This window comes from Nipponia nippon, unplaced genomic scaffold (genome assembly GCF_047370975.1).
Source record: "Nipponia nippon isolate SJK-2023a ecotype South Korea unplaced genomic scaffold, ASM4737097v1 scaffold_4, whole genome shotgun sequence".
NCBI lineage: Eukaryota > Metazoa > Chordata > Aves > Pelecaniformes > Threskiornithidae > Nipponia > Nipponia nippon.
The window spans coordinates 108,404,948-108,430,223 of NW_028262358.1; the positions used below are offsets into that span (position 1 = coordinate 108,404,948).

A 25,276-nucleotide genomic window follows, 5' to 3' on the forward strand; every position below is an offset into this window, starting at 1 on the left:
ATACAGAGCTGTGTTTTCCTTCCTGACAATTCTTGTTTGGATCATTTCCATCTCCTTTTATGCTCTCTCCTTATGTTCTCCTGTGTGTGTAGGGGGGTGTTGGCTGGTTGGCTTGGTTTTGAGGCTACATGGTAAACTTGAGGCAGAAAATGGAAGATAAACCGCATATGCAACTCCCTTTTCCGTCAAAGGACCATAGTCCTCTCTTAACTGACACAGCGCCTTTGGTCAATGTGCTGATACAATACAGGGGAAGAGCACTGGCAGTCACTGTACAGCTCTAATCCAACAGGTGTAGGGAGGGTACCCCCACAAAGTTCTGGGGATATAGGGAGTGTATGCCTATAGTGATAACACTGTTCCATCCATTTCTTCTTGCTTCCTTTTTTGCCTCTGTTTTGGCTGTGTAGCTCACTGCTAATCAGCAGTGATCAAACTATTGCCAAGTCTGTCAATCTGGCTGTAGACTATATGAAATACAGTTGTACCTCTGTTAACCTCTGTACCTCTATTGCATGTTATGTGGACAATTTGTAGTCCGAAAGGAGTTGACCCATGTATTTTTCTTCACCCAATCTCTTGTGTGCTCAAGTTTCAAGGGGGAATGTAGGCACTTCAGGACTGTAGGAATGTAAATGTAGGGCATATAAAATAAAAATTCCCTTCGTTAAAAAAAAAAAAAACAAACACAAAAAACACCCACAAAAAACTCTACCTTTTTTCCAGTCAAATTCTTTGTGTGTTTCAAAGTACCTGAGATGAGCAGCAACTTCTCTGGTCCCTTTGTGACTGACTGTCAAAATGAGGTCAGGTTAAATCTGTGTGAAATTCTAGGTCAGGCTGAATCTGCCCTTAGACTCCTGTTTAATTTCTCTTCAGTACTTTAAGTGAACAATAGCTTTAAAAAATATTTGCAAATGGAGGAACTAAAAAATGGATTTACTTTCTCATATATGTCTGAGGGATGGATAGAAATTTCCCCAAATTCAGCCATTTTTATACCATTTGGCTCTTCCTTCCAAATCATAGTCAAATTACTTTAATATTTCTCCTTAAGAAACTAGACTAGCAAGCCACATGGAAAAAGCATTTTTTTCCCCTACACAGTATTAAGACTGTTCAAAGTGGTATGATATGCCTAAATCTCCCTTTTTATGGGAGTCCATACAGTATTTTGTCAACTTTACTGCATTTGAAGATCATCTGGAAGGATTACAAAACCTTCTCCAGTAAGATAAATATGAAATGCTGATTTCATTTTGTTAACAGTAGGTTTTGATTGTTTGTTCTTCACTGGAGGGAAAAATAAATATAGGGAAGCCACTTTCCATTCCAACTTTTTAATGAGGAGGTGTGTGTGCAGTTGCCTTCTCATGAAGGCTTAGTTGTGTGTGCTTTTCTGTTGCACGTATTATAGAAAACCTGGTAGTTAAATCCAAGTTAAGACCACCTCTTCTTACAAATCTAAAATGACAAGGCTTCTTTTGCAAGTGCATCCAGGAGTTAGTAGAGTACTAATAGCTGTCAGGTTCAAAGCAAAGATAGTAATTAAATCTTCTGGCCTATCATGTTAGAAATGTAATATATTTCTGTGTTTTCAGTGCACAGTATCTCATGTATTAGTATGACTGGATCTATTAAAATACCTTTTATCACTATGCTTTGAGTTTTTTTGTCTTCATGAAATCATGTAGCTGCTTTCTGTAAAAAGCCTTTAAAGAGCTTCCCGCTCTGATCTGATAAAAAGTATCTTATTGTCATGAACCAGCCAGATGAATAACTGTTCAGCTGTGGTAATCTGAATAACACTTGCCAAGAGAAAATGGTGTGGGATATGTCAATTTGAGGGAAGGAGGGAAGAATTGTGGTGGGTGGGTAGCTTCAGACTCTGCTCCAGGGTGTCCATTGGAATTTCACCTCCTGGCTTGAATGACAGCAGAGTTGGGGTGACACTGAGCAGCAAGGAGGTTTACCCAAAGCTTGTATGTGCTTCTGTCTTCACTAAACTGTACACTTAAGTTCTGCTTAAGTGTTTCAAGATGTAACTCTGCGTAACCTCTCTGGCACGGGGATCACAGGACTTTGGTTTGGTTGCGGCATGTAAATACCTTGCACAGCAGAACTTCCCTTGACGAGTACGTTGTGTCCCTGGCTCCTGTGGGAGCTGTCGCTGCCAAGGGATCTCATCTTTCACCCTGCAGTTCTTCTGCCGTTCTGTAGGGGTGACAGGGTAGGACTGTATGAAATGCAGCCTCCTGACAAGCCTAAGGAGGCTGGTGAGGACATCGTGTTTTGCATAATCACATGTTGTCACCACCATAAGTAGAGGTGAGAATCCAAGGCTGAAATTGTGCATATAACCTGTCAAACTTCATCCTTTTTCCTATGTGTCCTTAAGCTTTTCTCCTTGGACCCTGTGGCTGTGGGGCTGTGAGCTGCATCATCAGCTCTGACAGGATGAAGTGGAGGGAGATGAGTTTCACGGCCATTCATGCCTCCTAGCTACTCTTGGCTGACACAAAAAACAGATGAACCATGGGCTGTCACACAAAGATAGAGCAGATCCCAGAGCCTTTCTTTCCACATCTGTCACTGGTCCTGTGCTGAGCCTGACACAGGTTTCCTAATTCTGCCTGTCAGCTTGTGGCTCTGTAGAATAGAGGTTTCTTGTTGGGAAAACCATTATAGCACGTCAGCAAAAGCGCGCTGGGTGAATGGAGCAGCAGCTGACTGCAAAATGTAAACAAGTAGATGTCTGTGGGAAATAAACTGGGAATCAAGATGCTCCAGAAGGACTAGGCCTAGACTAGACACCATTTAACAGTTTCATTTGTAAGACAGAAGCTTTAAAAAAAAAAAAAAAAACCAAACCAAAAAAAACCCCAACAGATTATGCTGTTTACCAGTCTGTCATTCCCAGATTTTAATGGTAAGTAAGCAGTCACAAAGAATTATTTCTTTCTTTTTGATGAGTAAAACCAAAGGTAGGTATGCAGGGTGTGGCTGAATGCAGTCAAATTACTCAGTGACAAGTTTTTTGCACATCTGTAGCATGGGAGACTGCATCCTGGTAAGCAGCAACTCTGCAAAGGTATTAGGGATCGTATTGGATAACTTTTGAGTGCACTCTTGCAGAGGGAGGAGAGAGGGCTAATTAATCCTTGGCTGATGGGATTTATAAAAGAAACATTTTTCTCTCTGCGTGGCATTAATGACAGTAATATGCAAATTCTGTACCTGGTCCTAGTTTTCACATCTTTAAAAAGTCTTGAAAACTTGCAGAAAGTATAGAAAAAGAGCCACAAGAATTTAGTGCTGAAAAAATTCCTGGTAGTGATTTAATGTGGAAAGGGTGGGGTGTAAGCAGCTTCCCCCCCCCGCACTTGTCTTATTTGTAATTATTGGATCCCTCTCCAGGTAATTTTAGGACAGACTTTATCTCATCCAAAGACAAATGTCTAAAATAGGTCAGATGGATTGATCTGTCAAGTCCATCTCTGTGAGATAGATTGCTCTGTTGGTGATGGAGGACGATGTCACCAGCTGATCAGAAGTAGGCAGCTGGCTCTTAGACTGGTAAAAAATGACCTAGAGAAAACAGCCTGAGAAGGTTATTAAAATTATGGAGAAGGAGATCGGGTTTTTTTACGTGAATTAAATAGCGAAAAACAGTTAAAATGGCAAGGTGGCATGCAGAGGAGATGACCCTAGGTTATGTTCCTTCAGAAATACTTCTCAAAGTCAAATTTTCTTGGCTGAAGCCCAAGAAAAGGAGGAAGATCTTGAGTGCCTGGATGAGCATTTTAGTTGTCTGACAGATCAGAAGGAAAAGACTGCATTTTATGTATATTGTGCGTGTTCTTTCTACAGGATTTAGATGTACAGGTTCTTGTTGAATATCATGATCAGTTTGCAGGCTGGGGGACTGACAGGATGCTGGCTAATCAAGGAAGAGCCTCTTGGGAAAGCCTTGTGTGGGAGGGGAGATAAGAGGTTTGTCTGTCTCTTTGTAGAGCTTAACGTAGTAGCTGGATATCTCCAAGGAAATGTCCGAGAGGAGGATTGAAATTTCCAGTTTGGATAAGGAGAGAGAGGCCTGGAATAGGAGGTAAATCTGTGAGGTCCCTCTGTAGAGAGGATAACTGAATTTTTGTGGCTGGAAGAGATTGCCCAGGAGCAAACAGGAGGAGAGACAAATGCCACTGATATAGGGAATTGTTTCCTCAGGATCCCTCCTGCCTTTGAAAGATAGAAGTGGGAGGGAGGGCCCCAGGAAGGCAGTGCTGGTGGAGCAGTTAGTGCAGTGCTGGGTGAGGTGCTGGCAAGGGCAAGATTTTAAGAGGAAGAAAGAGGTCAGGAGATGCCTGAGTCGGATGAAGCTGATGCAATGACTGAGAGTACTGGCCAGGACAAGTTTTGTGCTAAGGAAGAAGGAGGGCTGGCAGAAGAGCTGGAAAACATCCGTAGTAGAGCTGTAGGAAAGGAGTTTGCAGGCAGCTTAAAAACTAACCATGCCCCAACAGTATGAGAAGAGACTGAGCATTTTAGCTGCCTTGACAAGAAAGTATCCTGTACTAAATTTCTTTTACCTTCTTTTTTTTTTTTTTCTTCCTCTTCCCATGTAGAGAGTGAGAGGCATAACTAGAACAAGTGGCTGAAGTTCAAATGGAAAGAAGGTGAACGGCTACAGCTCTTCAAACCAGTAAATTGCCCTTCCCACAATTACAGAAAGTGGTGGATCTCTTGAGGTGCCCTGCCCAAGGCAGGTCATGTGCCCGGGTGGTATTTGTTAGCCATGTACAAGTTACTTGTCTTGCTTTTAGGGTACTTGGGAAATGGGTAATAATTTGTGGTGTTCAGGTTAACAAGCTAATGGATCCAATGGTCCTTCTGACCCTAAGCTCCAGATAGCAGTTTTGTTTTACAAGCAGATATACTGTAATGAAAATAGATTTTTTTTGTTACTTTTTTCCCTCCTAAAATGTCAAGAGAATGTGGGAAGAGGGCAATAACACAATTCTGTCAGATTTCCTAATTTTCAAGTAGAATTTGTGGCAAAGAAGCAAGTAGGAGGGGAAGGTTAAAGTGAGGAGGATGTGCAAGCAGGGAGGAGAGAATGTCTTTTTGGTGACATAACTGTTGGTTGAATAACTGATCAGTAGCCTAAAATGTTACAGCGCGCATATATCTGAGCTTGTTCAAGTAAAGGTTGCCTGAGCTGTCAGGCCATTCCTTTACCTCCTGTTTATTTTTCTTTCTTCTAAAAGTGTAGTAGATATTTTTTTCCATATCACATCTCACTCTAAATGGATATCAGAGAGTGGAGGATGAGAATGTTGCAGAAATTAAATGCTCATTTTTAGAAGTTCCAAAGGTTAATGCACGCCTTGATAATTACAACTATTTTTAAATAGCATGTTCTTTAAAACTTAAGATGAATAAGGAAGACCAGAATCTTGCATGTTTGGCTATAAACTAATTCCAAAGCTGCCTTTTTTTAGATTTGAATAAAGGACAGGTTTTATGCTAAAAATATACATACTCAGTTTGAGGATATAGGTTTTCTGAGTATTCACTGGAAAGGAGCTGAGCTCAGAAATTCTCTCTCAGAAATAACTGTTGGATAAATCTGAAAATGGGAAATAGCTTGAAGTGAAAGTAGGACTCCTGCCAACTGCTGTGTTCTGAATTCCTCCTCTTCCCTGGCATCTCATCACATTTATTAAAATGCTCTGACTGATTTTGCTCAAAGTGTTGGGCTTTGCATGTGGGTTTGTATGTATGTTTTCCTGGTACAGTTTCTAGAAATACTTTGTGAAGTGCATGGAAAGTTGTTGTAGTTCACTGTTGGTTTTGTATATAAGAAGTCCCTGAACCTAGTGCTGAATACAATTTGTGATCCTTCAGAGTATCTTTTTCCTGAAGTTCTGGGTCATGGGGGCTGCAGCTATGTAAGATGATAGTAAAATGTATTTTTTTCAGGCTTGGAAATCCATTGCATTAAAAAAAAAATTAAGTCTCTTGTGTGATGGGACTAATCTTCCCAAGCTGATAAGTACAAACTGAGCCAGTAAGTGCAGTGAGTAGAAAGGGTTAAGAGCTGATTTTCGTCTTCCTGCACTGAGGCCACTTGTGCCACCACCCAATTTTGAAAGCTCATTGACAGAATGGAGCTGTTAGTTCCGGTTTTATACAGTCAATCTAAATAAAGTCTGACCCTTATTTTTTGTTTTTCAGGCTTGTCTAACACTACCTTGAGCCAAATTCCTAGCCTGGTTGGTGCTTTCTCATGGGATCCCTGTGACTGACAAAGGAGAGATTGTTGTGGTAGGCATTTGCATTAACTGTCTTGACAACACTTGGCCTGGGCACAGACAGATGCAGTTTCCAATGCAGCCACTCTTTCATGGGACTCTTATGCCAACAGGAGCTGGGGGGGGTGGGGTGGGGAATGCCTGAGAAATGGGTTTTATAGTCTTTGCAATTGCTGTTGTGTTCCCCTATAAAAATCAAAACCACATAGCCCAAACTACTACAGAGGAGGGAATTTGTCAAAGTTTGCTTTTAATTATGGAGCTCTAGAATGAAAAGGGCTGCTTCATTTACCAATTAAATGTAGGAAAACAAAATCTGCATTCTAGTTAACTTCCTAGCAAAGTCCAAAGTGCAGAGAGACTTGTTTTGGTGCAGTTCGATAACTGGCTTTGAACCACAGTTTTATGGTACTACCTAAAATAGGTTCATTAGCCTTTTGTTTTTACATCTCTATATAACATATATATAATATGTATCTTTAGCTCTATAACAGAGCCTGTTTTACTTTCATATATTGTCCTTGATTTAATAGTTTAATGTCCCACAATACTACATTTTCAGTTTTAAACAGTAGTAAATCCATACTCCAGATGAGGAAGTGAGATAATAAAGAAGTGATTTCCTTTTTGAGATGGCTACAGATCTATATGTATGCCATAGTAAATTGTTGATATATTTGATAAATGCATTTCCAGTCAATCAAAAAAAAAAAAAGGAGCACATATTTATCTTCTTGTCTTCTAGAAGGCAGTAAAAATTCTGCTTAAATAATTAAAGTCTGTCCACTTCTCTGTTTGTGGTTTGGAAAAGATCACCCTGTAAATATCACTAGAGCTGGAAGTGCTGCATTATGCTTGCTCTCATACATGGCTATATGCAGAAATAATGACATTTTTAGATTCTTCATTTGCCTGAGCTTGTGATTTGCTGTTGGTAGCTTTCCATTTTCCCAAGCAATGCCACTCTTGCATGCATGCATCTTCTGGAAATAGTGTTGAAAAGTCATATACTTACAGACTGGAAGACTTTTTTTTTTTTCTCCTTTCCTTTGAAACTCATGTTCTTGGCTTAATTATCAAAGTGTAATGATGTTCTTGCTTGACTCTTTCTGATCACAGGGAAAACAGCCAATGCCCTCATTGGCTTAAATTTAAGTATTGAGGATTTAATGTAACAAGCTGTATGCTAAGCTTGAGTAACATGTCTCAGTGTAAAGAAGTACTGTTTAATTGTAAAGCTTATTGAAATATTTTTCATCTGGGGGTTTTTCTGCTCACTTTTTTAGTATTAAGTGAAAAAAATCTTTTTTGTCACATCTTTTTTTACTAGCAGAAAAACAAAATGGTGAAAAAAGGAAGAGAGATTAAATTTAATTTAAAACCGAAATGACTATTGCTTTCAGTATCCCTTGCTTAAAAAGCAAGGTGAGGTTCAAAAAACAATTTTACAGTTCCATTGCTTTCGTTTTATTTTAACTAGTTGATTTAAAATTTAAATATAGAGAAGTGGAAAGGGTTTCTGGGGTCTCTCACAGTTTGGGCTGTAGATGGTATAATTCCTTTCATAAACTTTCAGCTTACAAGTAATCAGTATTTCTGCTGCCCCTACTTTTGGAAAGCTGCAATAGAAACATATAATGTATCTCTGATACTTAGAAACTTGAAGAAAGTTTCTATAATAAATGGGCAATGGCAAGTTTATACATGTCTGTCCTTGTGGTCAGTGATGTCTTTTTAGCTTTAATTCCTCTCCTGTTGCGTGATATACATTAGCCTGCATCATGTGCCCATCACATTGATGGGCCGGGGCCAACCGTATGAGATTCAACAAGGCTCAGTGCTGGGTCCTGCACTTTGGTCACAACAACCCCATGCAATGCTACAGGCTTGGGGAAAAGTGGCTGGAGAGCTGCCCAGCAGAAAAGGACCTGGGGGTGTTGGTTGACAGCCGGCTGAATATGAGCCAGCAGTGTGCTCAGGTGGCCAAGAGGGCCAATGGCATCCTGGCTTCTATCAGGAATAGTGTGGCCAGCAGGACCAGGGAGGTGACAGTGCCCCTGTACTCGGCAGTGGTGAGGCCGCACCTCGAGTACTGTGTTCAGTTTTGGGCCCCTTACTACAAGAAGGACATCGAGGTGCTGGAGCATGTCCAAAGAAGGGCAACGAAGCTGGTGAAGGGTCTAGAGCACAAGTCTTATGAGGAGCAGCTGAGGGAGCTGGGGTTGTTTAGCCTGGAGAAGAGGAGGCTGAGGGGAGACCTTATTGCTCTCTACAACTACCTGAAAGGAGGTTGTAGCAAGGTGGGGGTTGGTCTCTTCTCCCAGGTAACAAGTGATAGGATGAGAGGGAACGTCCTCAAGTTGAGGCAGGGGAGGTTTAGGTTGGATATTAGAAAAAACTTCTTCACCGAAAGAGTAGTCAAGCATTGGAACAAGCTGCCCAGGGAAGTGGTTGACTCCCCATCCCTGGAGGTTTTTAAAAGATGTGTAGATGTGGTGCTTAGGGACATGGTTTAGAGGTGGACTTAGCAGTGATAGGTTAACAGTTGGACTTGATGATCTTAAAGGTCTTTTCCAACCTAAATGGTTCTATGATCCTATGCGTTTTCAGGGAGTGACCGTATCTCTTCTGGATCTCCATATGCAAAGGTAAATAAGCCAAGGTCTGTTAGCCCTCTTCCCTGAGATCAGCTTTCCATCCCTCTCCCCCCAGAGTTATATGCCTTCAGGCATAGTGGTCTGCCTCTGCACCCATTTCCTACTATGTTCTTATCAGCAGTGCAGCTTGTTCACACTTCTCTGTTTCTTTAGTTTTCTGCTGAGGTGCTTCTAAAGATTCTCAAACCTCTCCAGGCACCATATTCCCTTTCTGAAATATAAGGGGAAAGCTGTGCATAAAATACTCTCAGGACCTGTGTCCTGTTTCTTGGGAAAGCATGCGGAGCTGGTCTTTGTTTTTACTTTCCCTTAAAGAAGTAGAAACCTTAGTTTAGTGTCATTGTTCTGGCAAATGTGAAACAACTGTGGGCTTTTACGATCTTTTCTAGACTTCTGTGATTGATGTGAGAGCAGCTCTGACGTAGCGTGCACATACATAACTGAAATGTGCCTTGAGTTTTTGAATCTTTCTGCTGCCTGCCAACCCTATTTCACTGAAATGGCTCTGAAGGATTACTGAAATGGAGCATATCCTGGCAGAGGTCTGTATTGGAAAATATTTGTGGCATACGAATGATCATGAGGTATTTGTGTAACGAACAAGAACATACCATACATAGTTCAGACTATTAATACAAAGCAGAGGAGTGTTGCCCTCTGATTTTCCTCGTCTAGCAGGCAAGAGGCCAGCAGTCCTGTCAGTGTGATAGTGAACATGGTGGCAGAACTCATTGATCTTTCCTAAGCATCTGGAGAAAAGCTTGTGTGTCTCGTCACCTTTAGAGATGCTTTCATAGACATAGCTTGCTCCTGCTCATTAGTAAGGAGAGAAGGGAGCAGATGGGGAAAGTCAGAGTTTGCCAGTAAAAGGCAAAATTCTTCTCTAATGATCTAGTGTTGGCTTGAAATTGTGGTGCTTTCTTATGGAGTTGTTTATTTCTATCTCATTGTTTATAACCTTAAAATAGTTATAATGTTTCATTTTGCTGTGGAAGGAAGCAATCAAAATATTTTGGCTTTGCTTCAGATAAAGATAATTTTTTCTAAGCAGCTGTCTGTAACCCTAATGGCAGCTGAGACCTCTATAACTGAGTCAGTGTACCATAATTTAGTGATAAGTGTGCAGTGCGGATGATCTGGCTCCAGTGACACATTCATAATTTGCATTACTATTATTATTATTGTTATGTCTTGTAGCAGTAGCCAAAGGCATAGCTTGGCTCAGTCCAACATAGAAAACTTTGATAGGTAAAATGAAATTTAGTAAAGATGTAAATATAATCTGCCTACAAAAGTCTAGCAGTGTTTTTTTTTCAGCCTGTGACAAAAAGGACAAATCACACTGCAAAGATGACAAACTCATTCTGTGGTGACAGCCACAAAGTAAAGTTTGTTTTTAATTATAGTTCATGTAACAGGATGTAAAATTAAACCTATTTATTGGCTTTAGTCCACAAAAAAATCTCCCCCAGCAGCAAAGAAAGGTTTGAAGGTGGGAAATCATGTTTTGTTTTGGTTTTTTTGGTAAGCAAAGTTTTTAAAGTAATTTATATTATATTCTAGAGCCATCTGCATTCCTTTGTTTGCCTGGTTTTTATGTGCAGGTCTGTGGCTTGTGCAGAGCAAAATGGAGCAGTTTTAACCAGGTAAGGGCTTCTCAGTCTTCAAGGTTTTTAATTCTTAGTTCTGAATGTCTCACTACTACAACAGAAGAACTTAGCATCCAATTGAAATAAATAGCTGTAGGTTGCATTTCTGGGGTTTTATTTCAAATACCAGAGGCTTTTTTGTTGTTGTTGTTGTTGCTGTTTTTTTTTCGTTTGTTTTTAAACCTAGTATTAGTTTCTAGTAAGTTCAGATTGAATAAGAGGTTTTGGGGTTGTACCATATGCCAAAAACTAAATGGGAGTTATATCTTCCCTCCTTTTGCAGTCTGTAGAACTGAAATCTGGCTGCAAATGTTCACTTTTTTAACAGATTGTGTATATGTAAAATCAGTTGAATAGTTTGTTCCAGGTTCTGTGTAACTTTTCTGTTAAGACGGGGTTGGAAGAGTCAGTGGAGTTAGGGATAGTTAATTTTTTCTCCTGTTCCGTGACTGTGAAGGGACTAGAGGACACTGACTACTGTAGATGCATAAAGCAATAGGGAAAAGCAGTAGGATTCCAGTACTTAAATGTGCTGGAATGTACTGGCAATCAACAAAGTAGGGAAAGAGGCACAAATCAAGACACTTGTCTGCTGTTGTGTATTTTGACCTTCGTAGAGAAGAGTTAGGCAACCACTGCATACCAGTCCTTGTAGCAATCATCTGTCTTGTGCAAAAGGGTCTTGCTGCATAACAAAGTCAGTTCCTGAGCTTTCACAAGCACAACTTCCACTTTTTCTACTTTTTTGAATGCAACTTACACAAATAATTACAGCAGTACTTGAGAAATTTTCTTGCCCCTTAGGCATTACAAAGGGGCCTCTAATTTTATCTCTGATCAGTTTTTGATTCTCCTGTTAGTATATTGGTCCCAACAGGGATCAATTGCTCTCTCTGTATTTGCTGTCATCTCTGTATCACCAAATCTTCTCCCCCTGTCCCCAATAGTTAGAAATTGAGCTCTTCCCTCTTTCTTTAATTTTGGCTTGCTTTCTGCATGTCTCAATCCAGTTTCACTTTCCTATAAAATTTGCAGGTTGCTTTGAAACCGTCCTTCAGGATAAGAACTGCCAAAGAGGTCTGCATCTCAGAGGGGATCTGTCAGCTTCATCCCTTTATCACCGTGGTAAAAGGCTGATTTACAGCTTACCTTGTTAATCAGTAGTCCTTTTAATGTCCCTGAGGTGCTGGTTCCCGTTTCTGTAAGGACTACAGCCCAAGGCTGAGGAAAAAGCAGGTTGGTGGCTGGTCTGTCACAGGCACAAGCAAAGTAGTTTTCTCAGGGGCTGTGGAAGGAACTTCTCCAGGAACTTGGAGCCTTCTCAAACCTCACCGCTTGCTGTGTTCCAAGCACAACACCCACTTTTCAACCACGCTTTCTTTAACCAAAACACAAAGCCAATCTCCCCAAAAGAAAACATTTCATTTTGAGTATTAGTAGAGAAGGTAGGAGAGTACAAACTGCCTGTGACACAGGATAATTATATTGCCTTCTGCACTACATACCACTTTGCCTGCTTTTTTCCATCTGCTAAGTCTCTGACCACTTCTGGCATTGCAGGAACCCAGGCCTCCTGGTTATTTCGGGTCACTAGCAGCTATTGGTGCATCCTCCTCAACCCAGCTCAGTTGATTTAAACCTATGGTTAGACGTGAAGTCCACTTTGTCACTCAGTATTGAAGTGTTGTGCCCAAGTGAAAGAGCCTGTATTGCTGACCAGTGCCTGGGGGAAGATGTATCTGCCCAGCAGCCTGAATTCTCACGCTAATGCTATTTTTCTGTGACCATAATTGGTTCCTTTTATATTGCTTTGTGATTATTTTTTTCTACTGATTTTTTTTTTATCTTTATCAAGCATTTTTACAGATGGTTAGTTACTTTTATTCATTTGCTAACAACCACATAGTCAGAAGCCCTGTGTGGTCAGCTTATGCTTTATATGTTTTTAAATCTTGTATTTGGATGTTTCCTGGTTTGCATGTTCTCATTTTCATTGTCTTCTGTAGATCTTCATTGGTGAGGTCTGGGTTTTTTGTTCTCTTGAAATATGGATAGACTACAAATGTGCCAGTAGTTACTGACCTGGTTGCTTTGTCAGTGATATTCCCAAACTCCCCATTAACTCAACTGCGTGACTTCAGAGGCTTAAAGCTTATGTATCATTGCCTTGGCTTACAGCCGGTGCAGTAGGTCTGGTGCAAAATCCTCCCTATTCTCCATTTAGAACAGAGTTCGGTACGGATGAAAGAAACCCTGAATTTCCCATCTTCTGTTGCCTTGTGGGGTCTTCCTACACTGCTCTGGCCCTTCCCACCTAAATGAGATCTGGAGCCCACCAAGCACTTTAGTTCAAGCTGCGATGCTCTTGCTACCATTCGTGCTGACTGGGGTAAAGAAGATGCACTGCCCTTGTGTCTCCAATTTTTAAACAAATGGCTTGTTCCAACTCTTTTGGAGAAGCAGCAGCCAGCTACTGTGCTCCTCCCTCTTGTTTGTTTTTAAAGTAGCACTGCTTTGCCCTTGAATCTATTTAATTGGTTTCCTGCTGGAAAGAAACTAAAGGTCTGCCTTTGCCAATTAACTAGGGCAAAATACTTTATTAGTAGACAATGTAGGTTAACCAAGGGTTTGAGAAAAGAATGCGGGATACCTTTCATGGTTAAACACTTGTTCTTTGACGGGGGGGGGGGGGTGTGTGTTTGTGTCTTTTCATTAAATATTGAATAGGAATTCAAAGACATTCCAGGGCTCAGTTCCTTCCCTCTGAAAGTTTTCTTCCTGTCTAGTTTTAATATTGACAAACTATTTAATCCTAAAAGCATGTAGAGTTTTTAACTCCTAGCCAAGCACTTATTGTCCTTTGACTGAAGAAAAAAAAAAACAACTAGAGGATGACTTCAGGCCTGTGACACAGCTTACTCATGTAATAGACTATCTTTAGGAACATTAATAGCCATATTTTAAATGAAATTTCTATTATTGGCCTCCTAGATTGCTAGGTGCAATAAAGTCAACCAAGAGAGAGCAATCAGATTGAGTTTGTTACTAGGAATATCTTAAAAACAAACCACAAAAGCTAATTTTAAGCAGTGGGTTGCAATCCATGTTTTTCAGTTTAGAACCTCTGGAGCAATTCCTTTCCAAATATCTCTATTTTAAACTGGTATGTCAGACCACTGTGGCTGCTCTTTCACGGTCTCCTTAACATAAAACACTATAGTGACCATTAAAGTAAATATGAAAAAGTAACAATTACAGAACTTACCAAAAAAGATTCATTTCCTAGTACAGTGGATTCCCTTTAAATAGTGGGGTATGTCTCAAGAGCTGGGTGGGTGGGGTGTGTGTGTGTACACCATATTACTTGGCTGGGACCATAATGAACGACCTCATCTGTGATCTTCCCAGAAGCTGAAAAGAGGGCAGGCTTCTGTGGTTTATGCCTTGTTTGGTTTGGGAAAGCACGAGTTGAACTTGGAAAGATTCCTACTATCTAAAATGTTCAACACGTGGCCTCTGGAAAGTGTAGAGTATCTTTAACTACCATTTTTTAATTCAGCCTTTTTAGTAACTTTTTCCAGTAGAATTCTGTCTTAGTAAGGTTTTTCTGCTTTATTTTTTAACACTGAAATAATGTTCAATGGTTGACGTGATTGCTTCTGCTTTTTTAGGCTGCATACAGAAGGAGGGAAGCTACAGGAGTCAGAACTGCTCAAATACCGTGGCAAAGATACTTCCTGACACCCAAGTGGGTCTAGAGAAAATGGTTGTCCACTAACTTCAGCTACTCATCCATTTTTTAAGGCACAGAATTTAGTACCAAGGGTATCAATATTAGCTGAATTGTTTTATAACTTTGCTTTGATGTTAACTTCTGAAACATGTGGTCCATTGCAGCATGCACTCTTGCAAACATAAAAGAAAAAGTAAAATCTCTTTCCCACAGAGGAGTTTGCCCTCTGAGGGTGATACTGACCCTATTCTGGGTGTGGTATTCAGTATGAAGTGAGACCTGACTTGGTGTTTAAGGTAGTTCGTTTGATTCCTGTTAATAAACTGGCTGTGATAGTGCAGAGCAACGATCTGAGTATCTGTCAAGCTTCTGAAAAGTTTTTTTCAGACATAACTGGTCTCCAAGGTGAGAGGCTTGAAGTAGATGTTTTGGATAGGTAGAAGCATATATTTAAAGAGCTGTTAGTGGTTTCCTGGGTATTGCTTTTGTGGGACAAACCTTAGTCACCTTTAATGGACTGATCACTTGGACTTGTGGAAGGAGCTCATTTTATAACGTGGCTTAGGGAATATATTGTGTATATCAGTGCTTTAAATAACTGTTGCTGCTTTATTTTACTTCCTAAAGATGGAAACAAGATAACTTAATTCTGGTAATGTTAACTTCCTTTAAAAAAAACCATCAAGACTGACTGAAGAAAGCTCTGTTTGCCTGTTTTGTTTTTAAAGCTGCTCTTTACAAACCCCTAGCATGATGAGCGCAAACTTAGGCTGCCTTAGAAATGTTTGCCTCCTTGCCAGAATAAGCCTATGCAAATTTTTCTCACTTCATGCTGCCTGCCAGATCTCTCTGCTGGGAAACTGTGAAGAATAAGTATGTTTTCTATCCCTGTGCCCAGAGTGTTCTCTGCTAGTAAGCAGGTCAGCACTGTGACCCACAAGAAGCATGCAGCAAGGGCTGTGTTTCAGTATCCTTCCTGCCCACGCTCACGAGCAGGTAGGAGTTACGGATTGAGCAGGGTGCAGGTGACCTGCACAGAGCCAGAAACCAAAACTGTTCCTATGAATGTGCAGTGTGGGATATACCCAACATGCCAGTACCTGTTGCAATGTGTGTGTTATTTTGGGGAAGGGGTTAGGAGTGCTGGAAGGAAATGCCTGCTAACATTTTGCATTGCCTATCTTGTGAGTAGGCTGTCACTTTCACTATGTATCAAATCTATAGTGAAGTCAAGCACTCTGATCACACTGGGTGTTTTTGCATTGCTTCATTGTTACCTGAGGTGTAACCTCTTTAGCAGGTTGAATTATGTGGGTATGTAGAAGGTGTAAGAGACTGACTTATATACCTTCCTTTTTCTAACAATGTGGTGATGTGTAAGGCAACATGCTTTTTTATTTTTATTTATTTTATTTTTTATTGCAATTCAAATCAACTATGCTGATATGTTAGAAAAGCTTTATTTAAAGTATCTTTTTGATGGTGTATTCTGTTCTAGGTTGATATTTTCCTTTAATAATTTTCAACATCTGTTCTGTTTGGGTAACTCAAAAGTCAAGTCTCTTCCCTAATATTAAAGGTTAAAAAACCCCAAAAGTCCTAATCAGCTCCATACGGTCCTTGCTAAATGAATTAATTGGCAGGGAGAGCCACTTACAAATGTAGAACTGCCAGTAGTTTGTTCTTAAGGTTTTGTTATAAATGAGGAAAGAAAAACTATAGTTCCAGCTCCAAAAGCATCTTAATTTACTATAGTTAATCAATGAGCAAGAGGAGAAAACTAAATGGAAACTAGCAGTAATAAACCAAGGCCCAACACCTATTGATTTTTTTTTTAAGAGCTGTGCTCAAGTGTACAAAGCGGTGTGGAGAAAAATCCCAATAGCATTCCTCTGCATGTGTTCCCGAAAACAAAGGTCTGTAACTTATCCATACTTGCCATCTAGACGACTGTAGGGTGGGGAGCCCTGAAGGGAGTGTTTCTGCTGTGGTGAACCTGTGCTCTTTCCTTTCTTCCCCTTATGGTCTCTGCTGTCTCTGCACGCCTGAGCGCTTCAGCCTTCGGTTTGGGTCTTTCTGCCTTCACTGTTGCGGAGGCGTTGTGCATGGTCTCTGTCACATGCAGATGGGGTGCTACAGTGCTTCTGCTTTCTGCAGTAAACAGGTACACGTGTTACATGGCAAATGTTAAATGTGGGGGGGAAACACCAGCAAAGCAGGAAGCATTACTATACAACAGTAATATTAATGTGAAGGATTAAAGCTGGCGCTGATGTTGAGGCCAATACAGTATACCTCTGAAAATACTGCAAATGCTGCTTCTTACTCTGCAGAGAGAGAAGGGAAGGAAAACACGCAGTCAGGCAGCTAATGCACTGCTCATCCACCCACTAGCCCATGTGATGTGGTGGGTACCAGCTGATGTGTCTGAGGCACAACTAAACTGTGTGAGCTGCTCAGTTATGCAGTATGTTTGAGGCAGAGGTTATCAGTAGTTTCTTATAAATCAGGTGATGTTCTAATCACTAGAATATCCTTTTTTTGGTGTGTGCAGTCTTAGTAGTTCACACCGACATAAGAACTTTCTCTTGATTGTGCTTGTTGAAGGTATTCCAAGGCCTGTGCTAAATGACTTGACTGGACCATCAATAAGAAGGTAGGAAGATACCAGACCAAATTAAACATCTGCCCCTAATCAGAGTGTTATTACATATCAAGAATCTGTCTGTAAGTTCCCTAGCCCATGTGAGTGACAGGTCTGTGCCCAGGCATGTGCTGGTTGAATGTCACATCGGGACATGACTTGGAGAAATGTAGTTGAAACATGTAATTCTGTTAGGTCTGAAAGGAAACTTGCGAACAAACACTTTATTCACCAGGCTAGCATGGCTGAGATATTAATACAGGCCATAATATAATTAAATTTTGGAACACTGTGCTTAAAAAAGGCAAACTGCTCCTTTCGCAGAGAGAAGAGGAAAACTTGTCCCAAGCCAGTTTCCTAATAGACCTGTTTGCTGACCTGGGCTGCCTTGCTTTGGATACTGTGCAGTGGAGGCAAGACTGAAGAACTGGATTGTGATGCAGATGTGATGGGAAGAGGGCAGGCTGCTTCAAGGAGGGGGAGATTAGAGCAACAGTATTATGTAGAGGAAAGCAGATAAAAAAACAACAAAAATAAAACTTTTAGGAGGATGCAGGGAAATGATCAACTGAATTTGAACAGTGTGCAGAGAGAAATTTGAATCCAGAGTCATCAAGTTTGTCAGGCCAGAAGTTTGTTGTAAAATGTCCTAGCTCATAGGTGTAGTTTTTATCATGTGGAGCATCAGATGATATGAAGGGTTAATTGTTTGGTGAGAGATACAGGAATTCTCAAATCTTTCCTCTATTACCCCTTTTTAAGTTTGGTACCACTACTAAGAGACACAGTGAGTAGCTAGTACTGTTGATCAGGCTAGATCCTGTTTGCAGGATGTACCAAGCAGGCTGTATCAGAGTTTTCTCTCTCTCTCTCTCTCTCTCTCTCAAACACTGAAGGGGAGGGCGTGGGAAATCTTCCTGATCTATAATTCAGCCCATTGCACAGCCCAAGCCATTGGATTTATTGTGAGGAGACGGAATTCTTCCAGAAAGATGTGGTGGGTTTTTTCTGTTTGAGTGTTTTTTTCCCTTTGGGTGAGGTGCCTGGTACTAGATACACAATCTCCCTCTGAAGGTCTTCAAAATCACTTTCCTGTGTCTCACTGAGTAAGTAATATAGGCAGTTATCTTTGAAAATCTGCTTCTTTAGGCACTAACAATAGGGTGACAATCTTAGGTAGCCTGAATGCCATCCTAGGTTTCTCCTTATGCTTAGTCTGGTGTGTCACACTGACATGGTGAGTGAGTTTGTATGCCATGACATCTAATTCAAATACACTGTACTTTTTTGTCCTCTGAAGACTAGAGGGGCAGTTCTGGGTCATAGCTGATGGACAGTGCAATATGATGGAAGCTGTTACTTCCGCAGTGAAGCTGTCCAGCTTCTAGCTAGAGCTGCTGTTTTTAGGCATGGTTTTGGAAAAAGTAAAAGTAATTTTCCAGATGGCTGTAATTATTGCACAAAACACTTCTATGAAGTTTTGCTCTTTCTACGAAGGCTCTTTCTCCATTCTTGTACTTTGACAATGTTTTTTTTCCTAGTCCTATTGACTATATGTGCTCTGTTGGTCCTTCTCTCTTAATATTGTTAGTGAAAGATAACTCGTCAGAACAAGGGAGAACTTCATGCTAATCTCTGAGGGGCAGATCTGGGGCATGAAACTGGGAACTCGCTGTCCACACTGAGAGCTATGAAAAATGCTGCCTCTTACAGCTATCTGCGTGGAATTTTGTAGTTGTTGAGTCACAGGAAAGAAGAGAGCTGTGGGTAAGTTAACAGCATTCAGAGTGGGGTGAAGTTTGGGTTTTCAGCTATTAGCACATCTGCTTTGTGGTTCAAGTGTAGCACATTAAGGGATGGTACTTGTGTATATGTTGTCTTACAGATATGATGTGAGCTGTTGTTAAAACCTGAGCTCCACTGTTAGTATACGAGTGTAAGATGGCAAGAGGGTTTACAGTGGGCTTTTTCAATCCCATGTACTTTGTTCCTTCATCTGAGACTTGACAAGTGCTATGGAAGTACAGGACTGGGCAGTGCACCAAGCATGCATTTTGCTATAGTTGCAAGGAAAAAGACAATTTTGACTGGTGGAAATGAGAGAATTGCTCAGTTCGTCTCTCCAAGTGTTTCAGTCAGAACTAGGGCTCCACTCCCCTTGCTCATATTTGCATTTTGTCAGTAATTTTGCACAGCTTTAAATGTGGTTTCTAGCTCTAAGCTTCTAAGGCTTTTCTCTTCCCTTCCCCCCCCCAATGAGGAAAAAACCCACAGAGCTCAAGCTTGGTGTTACTTGGGTTTTGTGTAAACATAGCTCTTACTTTTCTGAGAGAGTCAACTGTGGAAAAGGAAAAACCTTGTGGTATGTTAAAGTTTCAAACTGCTCCTTACCGATTTATTGCTAGTGTGGAGACAGCTTGGAGTGTATTAATTCATCAGTTCCTTGTAAGCAGAGAGCAGGGAAAGAATAGGAGGAAGCGAGGAAAGGGGTGGAGGGGGAATGACTTGGGGAAGAGAAAAATAAAAACATGGGAAAACGTTAGGGGTGGGAGAAAAGGCATAGCAAAGCAGTTGTTTTTGACTGGGTAGTTTACAAGTTTCTGGAAAATAATCAAATAAGATGTTACCCTAGAGAGCAGTGGAATTGTCTGTGCCCTTGTTATTACTGTTGCCTTCACAAGCTAGAAAATAATTCAGTCACGAGTGACTTCTCACTGCTAGATAGTGTTTGGGGGTTGTTGCAGCTGTAAGTTGCATGCTTGAGTTACAACTGGCTTTGGTTAAGACCAATCTCTTTTAGGTTGGCTTCATCCTACCTCACTTCAAGACCTCTTACAGATGTTGTCTAATCAATTCACCCTGGTCTCTGTTCATTGTGGGAGAGTTAGGACCAGCAAGAGGGCAAGGCATATGGGTGGAAATTTAAGCTATTTTAAATGCAGGTCCTTAACTGGGTTACCTGTAGCCAGTAGCAGAGCTCTAGTTGGTATGGCCCACAGAACTGCCAAAATAGTCAGCACACCCTAAAGTAGGCACCTACAGCCCATGACTAAAGGGGAGCTTATAGCTGGAAAACGTGAAAGTATATCCTTAATCATGTTAATTTGGAGCAGGACTTAACTGCATTCTGAGCTGCCTGCCTTGGCTGATGAATGCTAGCTTCATAGCCCTTGGTGTACCCATGGTTTTGAGCATGAATTCTGTTAACAAAGGTGGTAGCTACAGGGTGCAGAATACTCTGTAAATCTGAAAACTTAGTAACCCTCAGCTTTCTTCCAGTAGAAGCAAAATCTGAAAACATTCAGCCAGGAAAATGGGTTTGACTGTTTCTGATTTTTGTCTTCTGATAACCAAAAAAGCCAAGTCAACAGGATGTTGCTCCTTCACTCTGAAAGTCTCCTGGTTGTTGCTGTCATCTGCTGAAATGGTTATTCATATCACAACTCCTTTCATGAAAGATTACCCTGCTATTGTTGTATCCAACTGTCAGTTGAGAGGGAAGGTTTGGGGCTTTTTTTTCCTGAACTCTCGTTCCTTTGGTCATGATGCCAATAAGTTGTTTTAATCTGTGCTTGATCGTAGAGTCTCACTGCTATTTCAGTCATGTAGTCTTGGTTCTGGTTTGTTGAAACTTTGAGAGAAGAGGAACAATGGAGTGTAGAGTCACTCTTCATATGGAGAAAAATCTTTATTTCCTAGATTCTGTATGCAGCTGACTTTCCTGTCTCTAAGATACTTATAGAGCTTAAACATTTCAATTGTTAGTGATTTAACCCATGGTCTTCCACACTTTTGCATGGGCTTAGTGGTTGCCACAATAATTCATAGATGGTACCTTGGTCTTGACCCTAGTATTCAAAGGCAGTGTGGTTCATTGCATTAAAGTTTATGGGAGTTTTTAATGAGGATCTAATGGGTTCATGACTCTTAAAACAGGCAAATGAGATGGGCAGGCTCATTCTCTCCAGACCAAAATGTGTTGCATTCATGCCAGTTTCAGATCCAGGTGATTGACCTGTGCTACAGTGTTTAGATCTCCAGTACAATGGAGGATGGAATTTTCCTGCTCAGCATGGAGGAGGATGCTTTTAAAATGTGTAGCATCTTGGCCTAGCTGTTCCAAATTATCTTGAGGCCTTGTCTCTCTGGCTACTGAGAATGCCCTGAGGTGTGCTAAGGGTCTGGGACTCCACTGCTGGGAAATGGGATGGTGCAAAGACTTCCCAGGTCTCACTTGAGGTGCTGTGCTGCTCCAGGACTCATATAATCTCTTGGATAGCAAACACCGATTAGACATAGACTTCTGAGAAATGTTATTTAATATTACTACTTCTCTGTCCTTCTATTCATGTCATCTTTTGGGGATATTGAATGTTTGGGGCATAATGTAGTGGAATTCCACTTCAGTTGTTGGGCTCTGTACAACTATTGGGAACAGCCAGGAAGATCTTTTTCCCCTATTTTCTCCTCATTCCTCCCCAACTTTCCCGTGTTCTCTGTCTTCTTTCTCACCCCTTTTTTCTTTTTATTAAATTACAGGGTTTTTTTTCTCCATACCTTTGAATCTCCCAGTTCTTTCCCTTCTGCCTGACAACAATTTCTTTCACATGGAGTAAAATGATTTTTTTTTCTTTGAAATGTTTTCACCCCTGCCTACAGGGTCTGAATAACAGCCACACCCAGTTTATTTCAGGTTGCTGCTGTTTGGCAGTGCTTTGAGAAGCCACAGTGGCACCAGAGCTGGTGACAAACACAGGAAAGTGCAAGGTCAGAAAAATCTTTGGATCTGTCAGATTATTCAGTGGCTGTATTTTTTGGGATACATAAAATGAGGATCTAATGGGTTGATGACTCCTAAAGCAAGCAAACGAGATGGGCAGGCTCATTCCCTCCAGACCAAAATGTGTTGCATTCATGCTGGCTAGCTTCAGATCTAGGTGATATGCCTGTGCTGCAGTGTCTAGGCTTTTGTAGGCCCTCTGAGGTACCTCTGCACGGACAGAAGACAAGCTTGTGGCATGTTTATTTGTAGAATTCTTTAGAAGCTGGAGCTTTAAAAATCTGTCTTTTTTTTCTGTTTGTTTCCATAATATGTTTTGCTCTCTACCCACCCATGCATTTGATAGGGAACATTGTCATATACATCCATAGATCTAGCAGCTGTCTTACTTTTCTAATATTTAAAATCTTTCATGATCTGTGATGTAATCAAACCAAGCTGTGTAAATTTTTTTTGCCTTATGATGTTCTAATTTCTCTGGAAAAGAAACAAGAAAAATTGTTAGCTGGGTGTTTAGCAAAGAAAACTTTAACTTCTTCTAACTCAGTGACTTGTCCCAGAAGCAGTCCAGTAGATTTTTTTTTTTTGCACTCTTAATGCTATTGTTCAGGTACCTTTTAGTGAGAAACCAGCTGTTCTTTCTTCTTTTTCTTTTTTCTTGGGCATTGGAATGTTTGAATGTAATCTCTACACATGTATGTATTTTTATATTATATATAAATGTGCATATAATTAGATATTTATATATATATATTTAAAATGTGTTGTATCAGTCAGGAAGATAAAGCAAAGAAGCATAGTGGCTATTCATGGGGTGGACCGAAGTCCCTGGAATGATTCGGTTTCAACTCAAGAAAGAGCCTGTTTCCCACATGCTATATTGGCCAGGAGATTGAAGTTGCTGACAGTGCTCTAAACTTTTTCACGGTCTTTTATCTCCTCTGGCCTCAGACCCTGGAATAGTTTGAAGATAAGAACAGAGATGGTGAGCTTGGGAGTTGATGGTTAGCCAGTGTAAGGACTTACAGGCCAGGTCTGAAGAGTTCACGACAGGCTATGTGTTGACATGACTTTCTGCAGTATTCTGTACAAGCTGAAGTTTATGTGTTGAAAAGAGTTATGCCTGAAAACAGCAGCCTATTATACTGCTGGAAAACAGAACATGGCTTTACTGGTTGGGGTTGCCTGGAATTCAAAGGACGACTGATGTCTGCTGGACTTGTGCAGTTGATTGTGGATCAAATTTATGAGTGAGCCTTAAGAGTGAGGTAGGCATTTGGCAGGATTTAAGAACCTAAAGAAGGAAGGCACCAAGCCTCTGTAAGCTAGTTATCTCTAAACATCAATGTGATCCAGTCTTCTGTGTGTTAGTTTGCCTGACATCTAGCAAAGAGAATTATTTTTACTTTGTCTCCAAAGCAGTTCTGTGAGGATGAAGACTTGGAGACAGACAGTTAATGCAGTGATAGACACCAGTAACTAACTGGGGTTGGTAAGTAGGAGACATTAAGTCTGCCTGCCAACTTTTATAACCATAAAAAATCTACCCAGTGGGTGAATTTATTCATTGATTTGCTTTATAGAGGGACTTTTAAATGGCCTTATCAGTCTATGGTACAGTTACATAATAACAACTGGCAACACCAACAAAAAATACTTGCTAATTGGTCAATTCTGTCATATAGGTTTCTTTATATTGCCGGGGAAATATGAATTCTACTGAGGATCAGTGGAAAAGCCTAGGAACAGGGAAAATGGTGTCAAGCTCAAACTCTGACAAAGGGTTAACAAACAATCCAAGTTGCAGGACTGCCACTGAATGCTCTCAGCCACCAGTCTTGATCATGTAAGCTAGTCCCTGCTGACTTGGGGGTCTTGGAGACAGCTATCGAATCGTGTGCAGTGAGCTACAGCTGTGGCTACACAGGAAAGCTCAGAATTGTTTAGGTCACAGAGTCAAAATATTCACTTAATAGATGTAGCAGGCAGTGCCAGTTCCAGAATGTAGTGTAATAGGCTTTCTGCAGATGACTCCACTTCAGAAATGTGCACTTTTTCTCAACATAAGTAAAATACCTGGAGAAATTTTTATAGACTTATATTTTTATACATTTCTAAATATCAAATGTATAAATCTAATATAAATATACTTTATATAAAAATATAAAACTGTACTATGGCAGATATGTTTGACTTCATTTAGGAAGAAGTGTAGCCTGGATTATATAAATATATATATTTATTTATAAAAATAGATAAAACCCTGTACTATAGCAGATGTGTTTGTCAAAATAACTCTAATTAAAATAATCCAGGCTACTAGATGTAATCAAAGAGGGACAACAGGAATGGGAACCAATTTTAAATCCCATTTAAATCCCTTTCTTTGGCTTCTAAAAGAGCTGTTTTCCATCATGTTAGTAAATTCAGATTAATGTAACTCCTTCAGGCAGATGACTTGTACATGATTAACTAGTTGTCTGGTAGGAGAGGGGACTGAAGCCCTTATTTAGAAATTAAACCCATCCCTGATCTAAAGCTGAAATTTAATTCTGTTGAAAGCTCTATTTTTGGTCCTGCTTGGTGAAAAAGACCCACTAGTTAGTGTGCTGTGTATGACTATTTTATTCAACCGTATTTTCTAGTCACATTTTTCTTACATAGCCAGTCATATATATCCATGAAGTGTTAACTTGATGCAATTACATTTTGACTGTACTGTGCCATGAAATACTTTACTACAGTGCAATGAGAAAAATCGTACTGTTTTATAATTTCTTGAATGACTTGCATGGAAGAAGGTTGCATTATTTCCTGATTTCACAGTTTTTCACAGATGTTTTCACATTATTTCTGTTTCACTGTTTTCTGCAACTTCTTGAAGCCTGGAAAAAAAGAATTGTTCTATTCTTGACTTACCAGAGATCAAGTCAGCCATTTGTTCTCACTTGAAAATGTAGTCTGTGTAGGTGGACCAAAAAACTAAGGGATTACTGTTCAGAAATCCAGTTTGTATTCACTTAATTCATTAATTGTTGTGCAGAAATAATGGAAGATTCCTTTCCCCTCCATAGCAGTCTCCCAGAATGCGTAACAGTCACGTTTTAAATATATTAACATGTTACAGCAACAAGACTTCAGTCACTTCTGTGTCTTTATGCAGTGGTTCCTTTTTTCTGTGGACATGCACATGGTTGCAGAATTAAATAGTCAGTAGTTAAGTTGTTGATTATTTATTAAAAGACGACTCCTGAACAAATTATTACTAAAGCTGTTTTCTATGCTTCCTACTCCCAGCTTGCTTTGGGATGCTGTCCTAGAAAATGATGGGCTGCATGACCATATTTCTTACAAATACAATATTACCAGATGTGGACCACAGTCTGCAAAAATATGTAAATGAGACTGACCTTGACTGCAGTAGAATTTGGAGTCTGAACTGACAACCAACTTCTCCTCTGGTTTACTGTTATCACGGCCTGTGAAGTATTGATGGTTG

At 40.3% G+C, this 25,276-nt stretch overlaps 1 protein-coding gene across 14 annotated transcripts in view; it reads left to right on the plus strand.

Annotated features, from left to right (window-relative positions):
* Positions 1-25,276, plus strand: part of RNF144A (ring finger protein 144A) — a 68,128-nt gene that overhangs the window by 11,299 nt on the left and 31,553 nt on the right. The window contains exons 2-6 of one of the 14 annotated variants that reach the window (XM_087775106.1): positions 6,238-6,327; positions 8,925-8,962; positions 9,361-9,513; positions 10,576-10,617; positions 11,656-11,745. The exons of 1 other annotated variant lie outside the window; for it this stretch is intronic. The gene's annotated coding sequence lies outside the window, so the exon portion shown is untranslated. 12 more of the 14 variants (XM_087775103.1, XM_087775105.1, XM_087775101.1 and 9 more) reach the window with 12 other exon arrangements.